Genomic DNA, 11,002 nt, shown 5'->3' with positions numbered 1-11,002 from the left:
CCGGGGGCTCTGGGACCACCCCGAAGACATTAAAATGCGGGGATTTACATCGGCCAGCGGAGCGCCACTTCCTCAAACACTTCCTGCTCTGGCGTCACGGGTCACGTGGGTCGCCGCCCGCCCTTAAAGGGGCCGCCGCTGGTTCGCCACCCGGGCGGTACCCGGGGGCCTCGCGCTCCGGTGGCTCCGGGATAGATGCGTGTGGCTTCTAGACGATTCTAACCCAAATTGCACAGGCTCTGCTCTGGGAGAGAGAACGGCCCTAACATAAGCCCTAAAATGCCAGAGTTGCTGTTCTCAACCTGTGGGTCGCGACCCCTTTGGCGGTCGAACGACCCTTTCACAGGGGTCGCCCAAGACCATCCTGCATATCAGACATTTACATTACGATTCATAACAGTAGCAACATTACAGTTATGAAGTAGCAACGAAAATAATTTTATGGTTGGGTCACAACATGAGGAACTGTATTTAAAGGGCCAGAAGGTTGAGAACCACTGCAGGACTTGGAACTAGAGCGGTCTCAAGGACAGGGGTGCTGGGATTTCCCCCCCTGCCTCCGGGGTGAGCTCGGCCCTGCTCCCTAGCTTCTAACCAGTGGGTTGACAACACCCCTGGGGGTTGACTTAGGGCCTGTTTGCACGACTTGCAAGCCCGCTGGGCTCAGGCTGCGCTCCCCTGGTCTGGGTTCTTTGGCTCCTTATCAAGAATGATAAATCACAGTGACTCCTTAAAACTGACAGCCCCGCCTCCCTCTTTAAAAAAAAAAAACAAAATTAAAAAGTGGGGGGAAAATCTTAATATTTGGTTCATAGTACCGTACTAAGAAGTTCAGAAGGTCAGCTGAATTTCGAAGCAGCTACTGCCCTTGACCTTGGAGGATCTGGGACCAATTAACCAGTGCAAGCACCCGCGTCTCCTCTTTAAAATGTCAGCTGTATTAGGTTGAATTGCATGCAGTTGTCATTTTTGTCAGCCAAAAGCAGTGGAAACATCAGCAACAAAGATCAGCGGTTTCATCTGCTGCAGCCCAAGAGCAGCAGGAAGATAGAGAGGAGGGCAGGCGAGTCAGAAAAGCAGGCGCCAGCAGGGTTGTTGTGAGGGACCGATGAGGTCATGACAGAGGACACTGGGGCCTGAACAGAGTGCAGAGGCTGCAGTTAATTAATTCTTAGGAACGATGTCAACCCAAACAGAGGGGTCAGCGGAGCCCAGAGCCACACCAGGCAGTCTGGGCTGCTCAGAATTTCTCGATTTACCTGTGGTCTCTGCTAAATAGAGCACTCAAAGCAGGAAGAGAAAGGAGCATGAGTAAATCGTTGTAAATATAAGTGTTTGTTTAATAAGTTTTTTAAAAAAAATAAAACATATTTATTGAGCTCCTATATGTAGAGGAGGTAGGCCCTCTGTAGAGTCTATTTCCTGTATGACATCCTGTCACCTCTGAAAATCACTGTCCCTGAAACTGAGAGAGACATCCGCTGATACCCGGTAGGCTGAAGGTTTATACTCTGCGCCACTGTAATTTAGGAGTTCTCATGGCTCAGCTCAGAATAACTTGGTTTTCAACAGAACTTGGTTTTCAATAAATCTCTCTGATAGGTCATATATTACTAGATTTTTAAAAATTAATGACGGCCCAGGAAGGTATTTCTGGGTTTCATCATGTCCCAGATATTTATCAGCTTACGCCCTGTTTTCCCTCCAGATACGACATGTCCACTGTCTATATCTGGTCTCATGGCTCAGCTCAGAATAACTTGGTTTTCAACAGAACATAAATCTCTCCGATAAGTCATATATTACTAGATTTTTAAAAATTAATGACGGCCCAGGAAGGTATTTCTGGGTTTCATCATGTCCCAGATATTTATCAGCTTATGCCCTGTTTTCCCTCCAGATAAGACATGTCCACTGTCTATATCTGGTCTCTATCCTGCTCTGGAGATGTGGGCAGAATAGTATCTCTTTTTCTTCCTGTTTTGAAGCAGTGCACGCTATTTAGCACTGACTAGTGGATAATCAAGAAATACAGTGGGGCCTTGACTTATGAGTTTAATTCGTTCCAAGACCGAGCTCGTTAAGGAGCTCATTAACTCAAATTACTCTATCAACTCAATGCAAAAAATCGGTCGAGAGACAGCTGGTATCTCAAAAAACTCGTTAGTCGGGACACTCGTAAGTCAAGGCCCCACTGTACTGAGCAGCCAGAGTGCCTCACACAGCGCTGGGCACCTCGGTCCCAAGGAATTCAAGCAATGTAACTCTCATCAGAGACACCTGGAATCTTACTGGGGACATAAGAAGCACAGAGAATTCCAGATAAGGACCAGGCAATAAAAACCCTGTGCGAATTAGTTCTACCACAGCGCAGCACGGTATTTGTGATAACGATACGGTTTCTACGCGGTTCTTTTTAAAATATAATCTTCTTCCCAGAGTAAGTCAAAGATATCTCTCCTCTTAGTCTTTTTTGTGTCCTCCTTTGAGAACACTGCTCTCTCACTGATAGCATCCAGGCAAAGCGGCACTGAGGGCCTTGGAGGGAGGAGAGGATTGTTTTCTGAGAGATGAGTCATAGTAGGAGAAGCCAGCTTAAAAGATAGAAAGGCAAAAAAACAGACCACTCGTGATCCGGGAGGATTTCTTGGTCCCCCGGGCCCCCCAGAGTCAGCTCTGGTTCAGCGACTTCAGCAACTTTTTCATGATCCTCCCCAGTTTACTTTATCCCACCCCTGCAGGGAGCAGACTTTGCAAGTCAAACTGCTCCTTCCACAAATGAAAATCATTCTGCCAGAAAAGTTGGAGAACTCCTATAGTTGAAAGATCTGCAGAAATCCTCCTTTCTTCTAGGCCAGTGGTCAGCAAACTCATTAGTCAACAGAGCCAAATATCAACAGTACAACGATTGAAATTTCTTTTGAGAGCCAAATTTTTTAAACTTAAACTATATAGGTAGGTACATTGTTATTAACTTAATTAGGGTACTCCTAAGGCTTAGGAAGAGCCACACTCAAGGGGCCAAAGAGCCACATGTGGCTCGAGAGCTGCAGTTTGCCGACCACGGTAGGGGAGTTGGTGGGACATGGGCACAGGCTTGCGGAGGCTTATGGTGAGAATAAACTTTGACCCAGACCCTTCAGGGCTCAGCGCATCGCTGGCTGCAAAAGAGGGAGGGAGAAAAGTCTCTGTGAATGAGACCTGGATCAATGGTGAAACTTTAGAGCAGTGGTTCTCAACCTTCCTAATGCCGCGACCCTTCAGTACAGTTCCTCATGTTGTGGTGACCCCCAACCATAAAATTATTTTCGTTGCTACTTCATCACTGTAATTTTGCTACTGTTATGAATCGTAATGTAAATATCTGATATGCAGGATGTAGTTTCATTGTTACAAATTGAACATAATTAAAGCATAGTGGTTAATCACAAAAACAATATGTAATTATATATGTGTTTTCTGATGGTCTTAGGTGACCTCTGTGAAAGGGTCGTTCGACCCCCAAAGGGATCGCGACCCACAGGTTGAGAACCGCTGCTTTAAAGGAATCAGGAAACTTTCAGAGGGCCAGCCAGGCCATCGTGCCTCAAACCTTGGGTGAAACCCTGAAAGCTGAGGATTTGGGGCCCTGAGTCACTCTTCCCGGAGGAATGATAGATTGGGGGAGGAATGATAGCTTGAACGCTCCCTTTGTGTTTACATACACATGATTTTATTCCAGTAAATTCAAATGAAAGAGGAAGAAGTTACTAAAGGGCAGCTGACCCCCTCCCCCCGCCCCCAGTTACTTGGTGGTGGTGGCAGGGAGACCATGGATATGTGCTAGGTTTATGTGTTTATACACTGGCAGGTACATTTCTCCGCTCGCCTCAGTTTTGCGCTGCTACTTTTGTTCCATGGTAGCAGAGGTCTTGTTCACTGCTGCGCTCCCAGCGCCTGGTATATCATTGGCGCTCAATAAAAATTTCCTGAGTGGATTGGCCAATGTAAAGATTGGTGATACCTGCACTCTTTAGCTTTTGGTTATATGTCCTCTCTGGAGTCTGAGAGAGGTGGGTTCTAATCCTGGCTCTGCATTTTCTTGGCTTTGGGAACTCAATTTACTGAACCTTACTGAGTGTCAGCTTTTTCATCTGTAGAATGGGAGCTAATAAAACCTATTCCTCATGGTTATATGGTTCAAGTGAGATTATATATAAAGTGCCTAGTACAGAGCCTGGTACTTATTAAGCCCTCTTTGAATAGTAGTTATTATGCTATTATTTTTAATTGCAATAATACAGAACTCCGCTCAGTCCTTTCTGACTCCAGTGAAATGGGCTCAAACCCATCGAACTTTCACGTTTCCAGGAATTTGATGTAAAACATGGGTGGTATGTTTCTTAACCGTCCTTTCTAAATTAGGTCCTCCTCTCCACCATGACTGGCTATTTTGTCACCACACTCTATTCTAGTCCTTCAGAGCACTTATTACTAATTTTTTTTAACGAGTTCAGCTTTTTATTGAACATGTTACCAAAAAGATTTAGTTAAAAAGACCAAAGCCCTTGTCATCATCGAACCCCTCAGATTCCTCTTTCCTGGCTTCCACTCTCTTCTCCCCCACTCAGGGCCTCAGTAATGGAGGGGGCAGGGTCTCTTGCTGGGCAGGGCCACCAGCCCTTAAGTTGTAGATGAGGCTCCCAATGTTGACGCTGACCTTGACCAGGGCGTTTGCAACAACCCTGGGCAGAAAGGTTCAACATTCACACCAGCTGCTGTAATGAGGGCATTGATCTTATCATCTGTGACTGTCACCTCATTGTCCTGCAGTTTGAGGACCAGAAGATACAAACTGCTTCAGAGATGAATGCCCTGATGAGTGTTGGGCTGGTGGCTACCAGGCCTGGTGCTAGTTGCTGGACGAAGAGAGGGCCTCACCCCAAAGCAGCCATACCTTCCTTGGAAGCTACTGAGCACCTTCATGGCAGCTCTGAAAAGAGGCCCTCACTAATTTTAATACAATATTAGTCTATTGTTTATTGGTTGCCCCTCCCGCTACTGGTAGCTTCCTGTCTGCCTATTCTATCCCCCAGTGTCCATGCATCACCTACATGTGTGCAGGCCACAATATTATTATTATTATGACTGCACAGTAGGACCCTGCAGCCAGGGGCTCTGAGATGGCCAGCACAGCAGTCTAACTCCCGTTCTGATTCCCAGTGCCTTAGGCTGAGACCCATTTTCCTGCTGATGGCCCCACTCACTGGCTCTCATGGTGCTCTTCTCAGGCTGACGTGACCTCCTTCTGGCTCTGTGACCCCTTTACGGCGTCCCCTTTGCGTAAGCAAGCTCTGAGCTAAACAGGCTATCTATGCTAAGTTCTTTCTCTGTCCCTGCCCAGCCACCACTCTCGGTAAGAAGGGACCCATAGTGATTTGATATGAATTATGTATGCCTCCCTTTTTAGAAAAAGCAACAGACTAGTTTTGTTCCTAGATAACTCTGGTTTTCTTCTCTGCTACTTCTATACTATTACTAACTGCCCATCTGAGTCAGCTCACACTGACTGAGTGGGTGGTCCAAAAAGTGGGCAAAAAATGGCAAAATGGGAGGGGAGATTTTTGGAAAAAACTATAGACCCCTACTCATTTTATTACCGGAGGATGTCAGGTGATTTACACTCATAGGTAAAGTCTCCACTTCATTTTTGGTCATTTTTCAAAAATCAGGTTTATAGAGGTGTAATTTACACAAAATAAAATTTACCAGTTCTAAATGTCCAGTTTAATGAGCTGTTTCACAATTGCATATAGGTTGTATCACTCCAAAAGGTGCCCTCCAGTCAGCCCCCTTGTCATCAGCCTCCCTCCCCCACCTTCTGACACAGTCCTTCCCGGCTCCCTCCTTTCTCCCCCAAACCTCCACCCCGCAGCCCCTGGCAACCACTGACCCACAGTCACTATAGTTTTGTAGCTTGGCTCATTTTAATGTAACTTCTTAGCCATCATTTCTAGAGAATGCCAAAGGTGTGGCCAGACTGCTGGGCTGGGCTGGGCTGGATTTTTCATGCTGAGGAGTCAGAGGAGTCAGAGACCAGAGAGGACCAGCCTGGGACCGCCCAGGTCAGTGGCTCTAGAATAACTGCAGGCTGAGGCTGAGCTAGCCCGGGCGGGAAGGACTGCTAATCATGAGCCTCCAGAGGCCATGCCAAGAAAGAGGAACAGAGAGGAAGGGGGAGAGCCCGTGCACAGCCCAGAGGGAGGAAGGGTGAAAAAGGCCACGCAGCCAGCGGAGATGGGAACTTTACTTCAGGGCCCGGAGCTGTGTTGCAATTCAACTGTCAGACCCAAATCCATCCTGAGCCCAGGCTGCTCTCAGCACTTCCCCTTGTCAGGGGTGTCTGTCCCACCTACCTGCCAGCCCAACTTCTCCTTTCTGCAGAGTGACTGTTAGCGCTGCCAGATCACCAAGACTGGGTCTCCATCTCTGGGCCACCCCTTTCTAACCTCAGGGGTTGGGGCTGTATCTGGGAGCATCACACCCAACTCCTTTCTCTCCGGGGCCTCTGTCTCCAAGTTCATGCCCCTGTCTGTGGGAACCCTTGCAGGAGCATTGGAATTTTAATTGGAGGTAGAAAGTAAATTTATTAACATGTATGGAATATCTTCTACCAGAAGGGAGGAAAAATTCAAACAGTTAAGAATGACACAAAAATGGAAACGAAAAAGTCTCTCTCTGTCTTGATTCCTAGTCTGTCCCTCCAGAGGCAACATTGCCAACCATTTCCTGTATGTCCTTTGCAGGGGCAAAGAGGGGATATTGCTTTAAAGTGACATAATATACGCATGGCTCTGCACCTTCCCTTCGTCACTGCATAATCCATCTTGGAGCTCTGTCAATGCCAGCGTATATATTAATTTCAAACCTACAGAAAATTTGCAAGAATAATATAAGGAGCTCTTGTACACCTATGACCCAGATTCACTAATTATTTCTATTTCACCCCTTTTGTTTGGTCATTTTCTCTGTTATCTACCCATCTACATATTATTTTTTTTCTGAACCATTTTAGAGTACATTAGAAACTTTAGGGGTACCCTCTACCCCTAATTACTACAGTGTGCATTTACTAAGAGTAGGATTTTCTATTACATTTCAGTTGTTAAAATCAGGAGATTTAACATTGATACAAAACTATTACCTGACTCACAGTCCATATTTAAAGTTGTTCCAGTACTATCCTTTATAGCTATTTCCCCAGACCGAGAGTGGTGGCTGGGCAGGGACAGAGAAAGAACTTAGACAGCATAGATAGCCTGTTTAGCTCAGACAACACTCCGGTTGTTTTGTAGAATGTACCTCCATATGTACCTCCATTTGTCTGACGGGATGTTGTATCTTTCTCACCACATCATCACAGGAGGCACATGTTCATTTTCTCTTACCTGTTCCTGATGCCATGAACTTTGATCCCTTGGTTAAGGTGATGTCTGCCAGATTTCTCCACTTGTAAAATAACTATGTTCCCTTTGTAATTGTATAAATATCCGGTTCCTCATCAAAATTTAATCCATTTTTTATCCACTGATGATTTTCTAACTCTATCTTTTCTTATAGTTGGTATTTTACTGTGAAGGAGTGGTTTTTTTCAGATGGTATTCTACTGTGAAGAATAACTTCCCTGCCCTGGCCGGGTAGCTCAGTTGGTTAGAGTGTCGTCCCGATACACCAAGGTTGAAGGTTTGACCCCCAGGTAGGTCACATATAGGAATCAACCAATGAATGCATAAGTAAGTGGAACAACAAATCCCTCTCTCTCTCTCTCCCTCCCTCCCTCCAACCTCTCTTTCTAAAATCAATCAATAAAATAATTTTTATAAGGAATAACTTTCCCTTCTCTGCTATTTTATGTTTGTTATATTAGTATAAACTCCTAATTCTTATTTTATTCAATGAGTTAAGTCCAATGCTGTTATTTTTTTATTTTGATGCTCAAATTTTTGAGTGAAAGTCACTGCAAGCTCACGCCTGAGTCCTTTTGGCATGTCCCCATGATTCTTTGAGTACTTCCTTACATTCTGGTACAACAAGATGCTCCAGGATCATCTTACACTTTTCTTGAAGGAGTCCTGGTTCCTTTTAGTGGATAATGGTATTTGGAAACCAAGCACATACATTTTCACCCAGTTGATTTGTCAGCTGAGTATTATTCTATTATATGTATGTAACATGATTTATATAACCACCAGTTCGTGGACATTTGGAGTGTTATCACAAAATGTGCTGCTGTGAATATTCTTGCACATATATCTCAGCTAACATTTAGACTATATCTAGCAAATTTCTAGCAGTGAAATGCTGGATCAGGTTTATGCACCTAAAAATGTGATAGATGTTTTCAATTCTCCCTTGAAAAGATTAGAAAATTGTTGTTATTCACATATATTCCCATCAGGATGTATGGGAGTGTCTTTTAACCCAAATCTTGCTAACTCTAAATACTATCAAATTTTAAATTTTTATCAACTTAATTATGGTTATAAACACATTTCTTGTGTTACAAGTGATGTTGAATCTCTTTCGTTGGTTATGACACAAGTGGTTATGACCACTTGTATTTCATACTGTCTGATCAAATATTTTTCTCATAAATATACATTCTTTTTATTCATATGTGTGTGTGTATTTCCTGTGTTAATTAAGAAAATTAGCCTTTTGACAAAAAGCTTCCCAATTTATTATCTGACACTTCCTAGTGTGGGGCTTTATCTCATAAAAAAATTTTTTTATATTTTTATTGATTTCAGAGAGGAAGACAGAAGGAGAGAAAGATAAAACATCAATTATGAGAGAGAATCATTGATTGGCTGCCTCCTGCATGCCCCACACTGGGGATCAAGCCTGAAACCCGGGCATATGCCCTGACAGATTGGGAATCCAATCATGACCTCCTGGTTCATAGGTCGTCGCTCAACCTCTGAGCCATGCTGGCTGGGATTGTGGTGAAAATATTTTAAACATTCATTTGGTATTCTGTGGCTTCAGGCTTTATATTCTGATTAGACAAGCCTTTCCTACAATATTATAAATAAATTTCAGTCACATTTTCACTTTATAATTATGTGTTTTCTTTTTTTAGGTTTAATGATCCATTTAGCATTGCTTTTGTAAGAGTAATGAGGCAAGAATTCAGCACTGTCCTCTCCCCGCCCACACACACACACAAAAGGGCTAGCTTATTGTTAAAGCCATTTATTTAAAAATTCATCTTCTTTTTCACTGCATTGAAATGCCACCTTTATTAGAAACTTTATTCTCATTTGTTTTGAATTTATGCCTGCATTCCATTTTGTTTAATTAAACCTTCTTTTCTTCTCTATGAAAAAAAAATCATTTTAATTATCGTAGTTTCATCATATGTTTTAAGATCTGGAAGAAGATACATAATCTCATTTGAACCTCAAAATAATACAGGGAGAAAAATATTTCTCCATCATTGCTAATAAAAAAAAAAGGAAAAGAAGTAAAGCAACTTATACCCGGCTGTAGAGAAGTGAGTAGAATATTGGGACCAGCAGCAACCTCCCCATCTCCCTCCAGAGCTTTCTTCAGTGCATGGCCTTACAGCAGGGCTTAGCTAGTCCTGATGTCTTACCAAGACTCAGGAGCGTCACCAGGCTTTCCTGAGACAATTGCAGGGCTTGCCGTTTATTAGTCTCGTTAAACTTAGATCGGTCCAGTTAGTAGAAATAGTTCCTGCTCCAGGGGGTAGATGTTTCTGAAAGGTTGAGCATATCTGGCTTTATTAGCGGTTTCCCAATTTTTATAAAGCGAATCCTTTTTTAAATGAACCAGAGAGTCTCTGTTGAAGGGAACCTAGAGCTCTAGTAAAGCAGAGTCCTTCTGCAATTGTAAAATTTGCTCCTTCCCTTACCCTGTCTCGTGATGCGTATTTGGAGAGGACATCTGAGTTTCTTAAAAAGAGGCATACTTGCCCTGACCGGTTTGGCTCAGTGGATGGAGCGTTGGCCTGTGAACTGAAGGGTCCCAGGTTCGATTCTGGTCAAGGGCATGTACCTTGGTTGCGGGCACATCCCCAGTAGGGGGTGTGCAGGAGGCAGCTGATCGATGTTTCTCTCTCATGTTTCTCTCTCATCGATGTTTCTAACTCTCTATCCCTCTCCCTTCCTCTCTATAAAAAATCAATAAAATATATTTTTTTAAAAGAGGCATACCCACGCTACTAGAGTCCTATCACATATGGCACGTGGCCGTGAAGACCCGAGGTATCTGTGAAAGGAGCAGCAGGGTTGGACTGATGGGGAAAGATCAGTGCTTCCTGGAGAACATCCTTCATCTTACTTCACCAGCATCTGGCATTCACAGAACAGCTGTCTGACATGATGACCAGCAAGGCAAACGATAGTATCAACAGTTCTTCTTCCCTAAACAGGAAACTAAAAATTGCTGTGTAGGGCCAGTCAGGGGGCGGAAAAGTTGCTGAGGAACTTTTCCACTGGCCCTCCTCACTGAGCTGCTGTGGTTTTCTGCAACAAGTCCAAGAAGGTATCTGTGGCACCTGGGTGTTTACTGATATTACAGAGCTAAGATTTAGTGTCGCTCCCTGCCTCATGTGTGCTAGGGGCTTTGTAAATCTCTTTGGATCCTCATATATACTTTTTGTTATATATACGTCTCCTATTTTAATGCATTTTTAAATGAAAAACAATGTATCTCAGAGGGAAAAAAACAGAGCAATACAGAAATGTCTAATACAGAAATGTCTAATACGGAAAGCGAAAGCTTCCACAAGGCCACTCACAGAGATAAACTCTTCTGTAATGTTTCCACTTATTTTTCATAGCAGTTTCTATCTCGTTGGATGGATGTTTCACTTCTTAACCATTTCTCCATTGGTGGTTATTCCAAATTTGGGCTATGACAGCAGTGCTGCAAGTGGAATTACGAGTTCAAAAAGTATGCAGATGTCAATATTGTAAGAGTTATTGCCAAATTGCTC

At 43.7% G+C, this 11,002-nt stretch overlaps 2 protein-coding genes across 7 annotated transcripts in view; one reads left to right on the top strand and one right to left on the bottom strand.

The window, feature by feature from the left end:
* Positions 1-69, bottom strand: part of IKBKB (inhibitor of kappa light polypeptide gene enhancer in B-cells, kinase beta) — a 56,123-nt gene extending 56,054 nt beyond the window's left edge. For all 6 annotated transcript variants that reach the window (XM_005856461.2, XM_005856463.2, XM_014536512.1 and 3 more), the window contains exon 1: positions 49-69. The gene's annotated coding sequence lies outside the window, so the exon portion shown is untranslated. The remainder of the gene's footprint in view (positions 1-48) is intronic.
* Positions 1-11,002, top strand: part of ANK1 (ankyrin 1, erythrocytic) — a 624,245-nt gene that overhangs the window by 135,659 nt on the left and 477,584 nt on the right. The gene's annotated exons all lie outside the window — the stretch shown is intronic.

This window comes from Myotis brandtii, unplaced genomic scaffold, assembly GCF_000412655.1.
Source record: "Myotis brandtii unplaced genomic scaffold, ASM41265v1 scaffold103, whole genome shotgun sequence".
In the NCBI taxonomy this organism is placed as follows: domain Eukaryota; kingdom Metazoa; phylum Chordata; class Mammalia; order Chiroptera; family Vespertilionidae; genus Myotis; species Myotis brandtii.
This window is presented reverse-complemented; position numbering and strand designations above follow the sequence as displayed.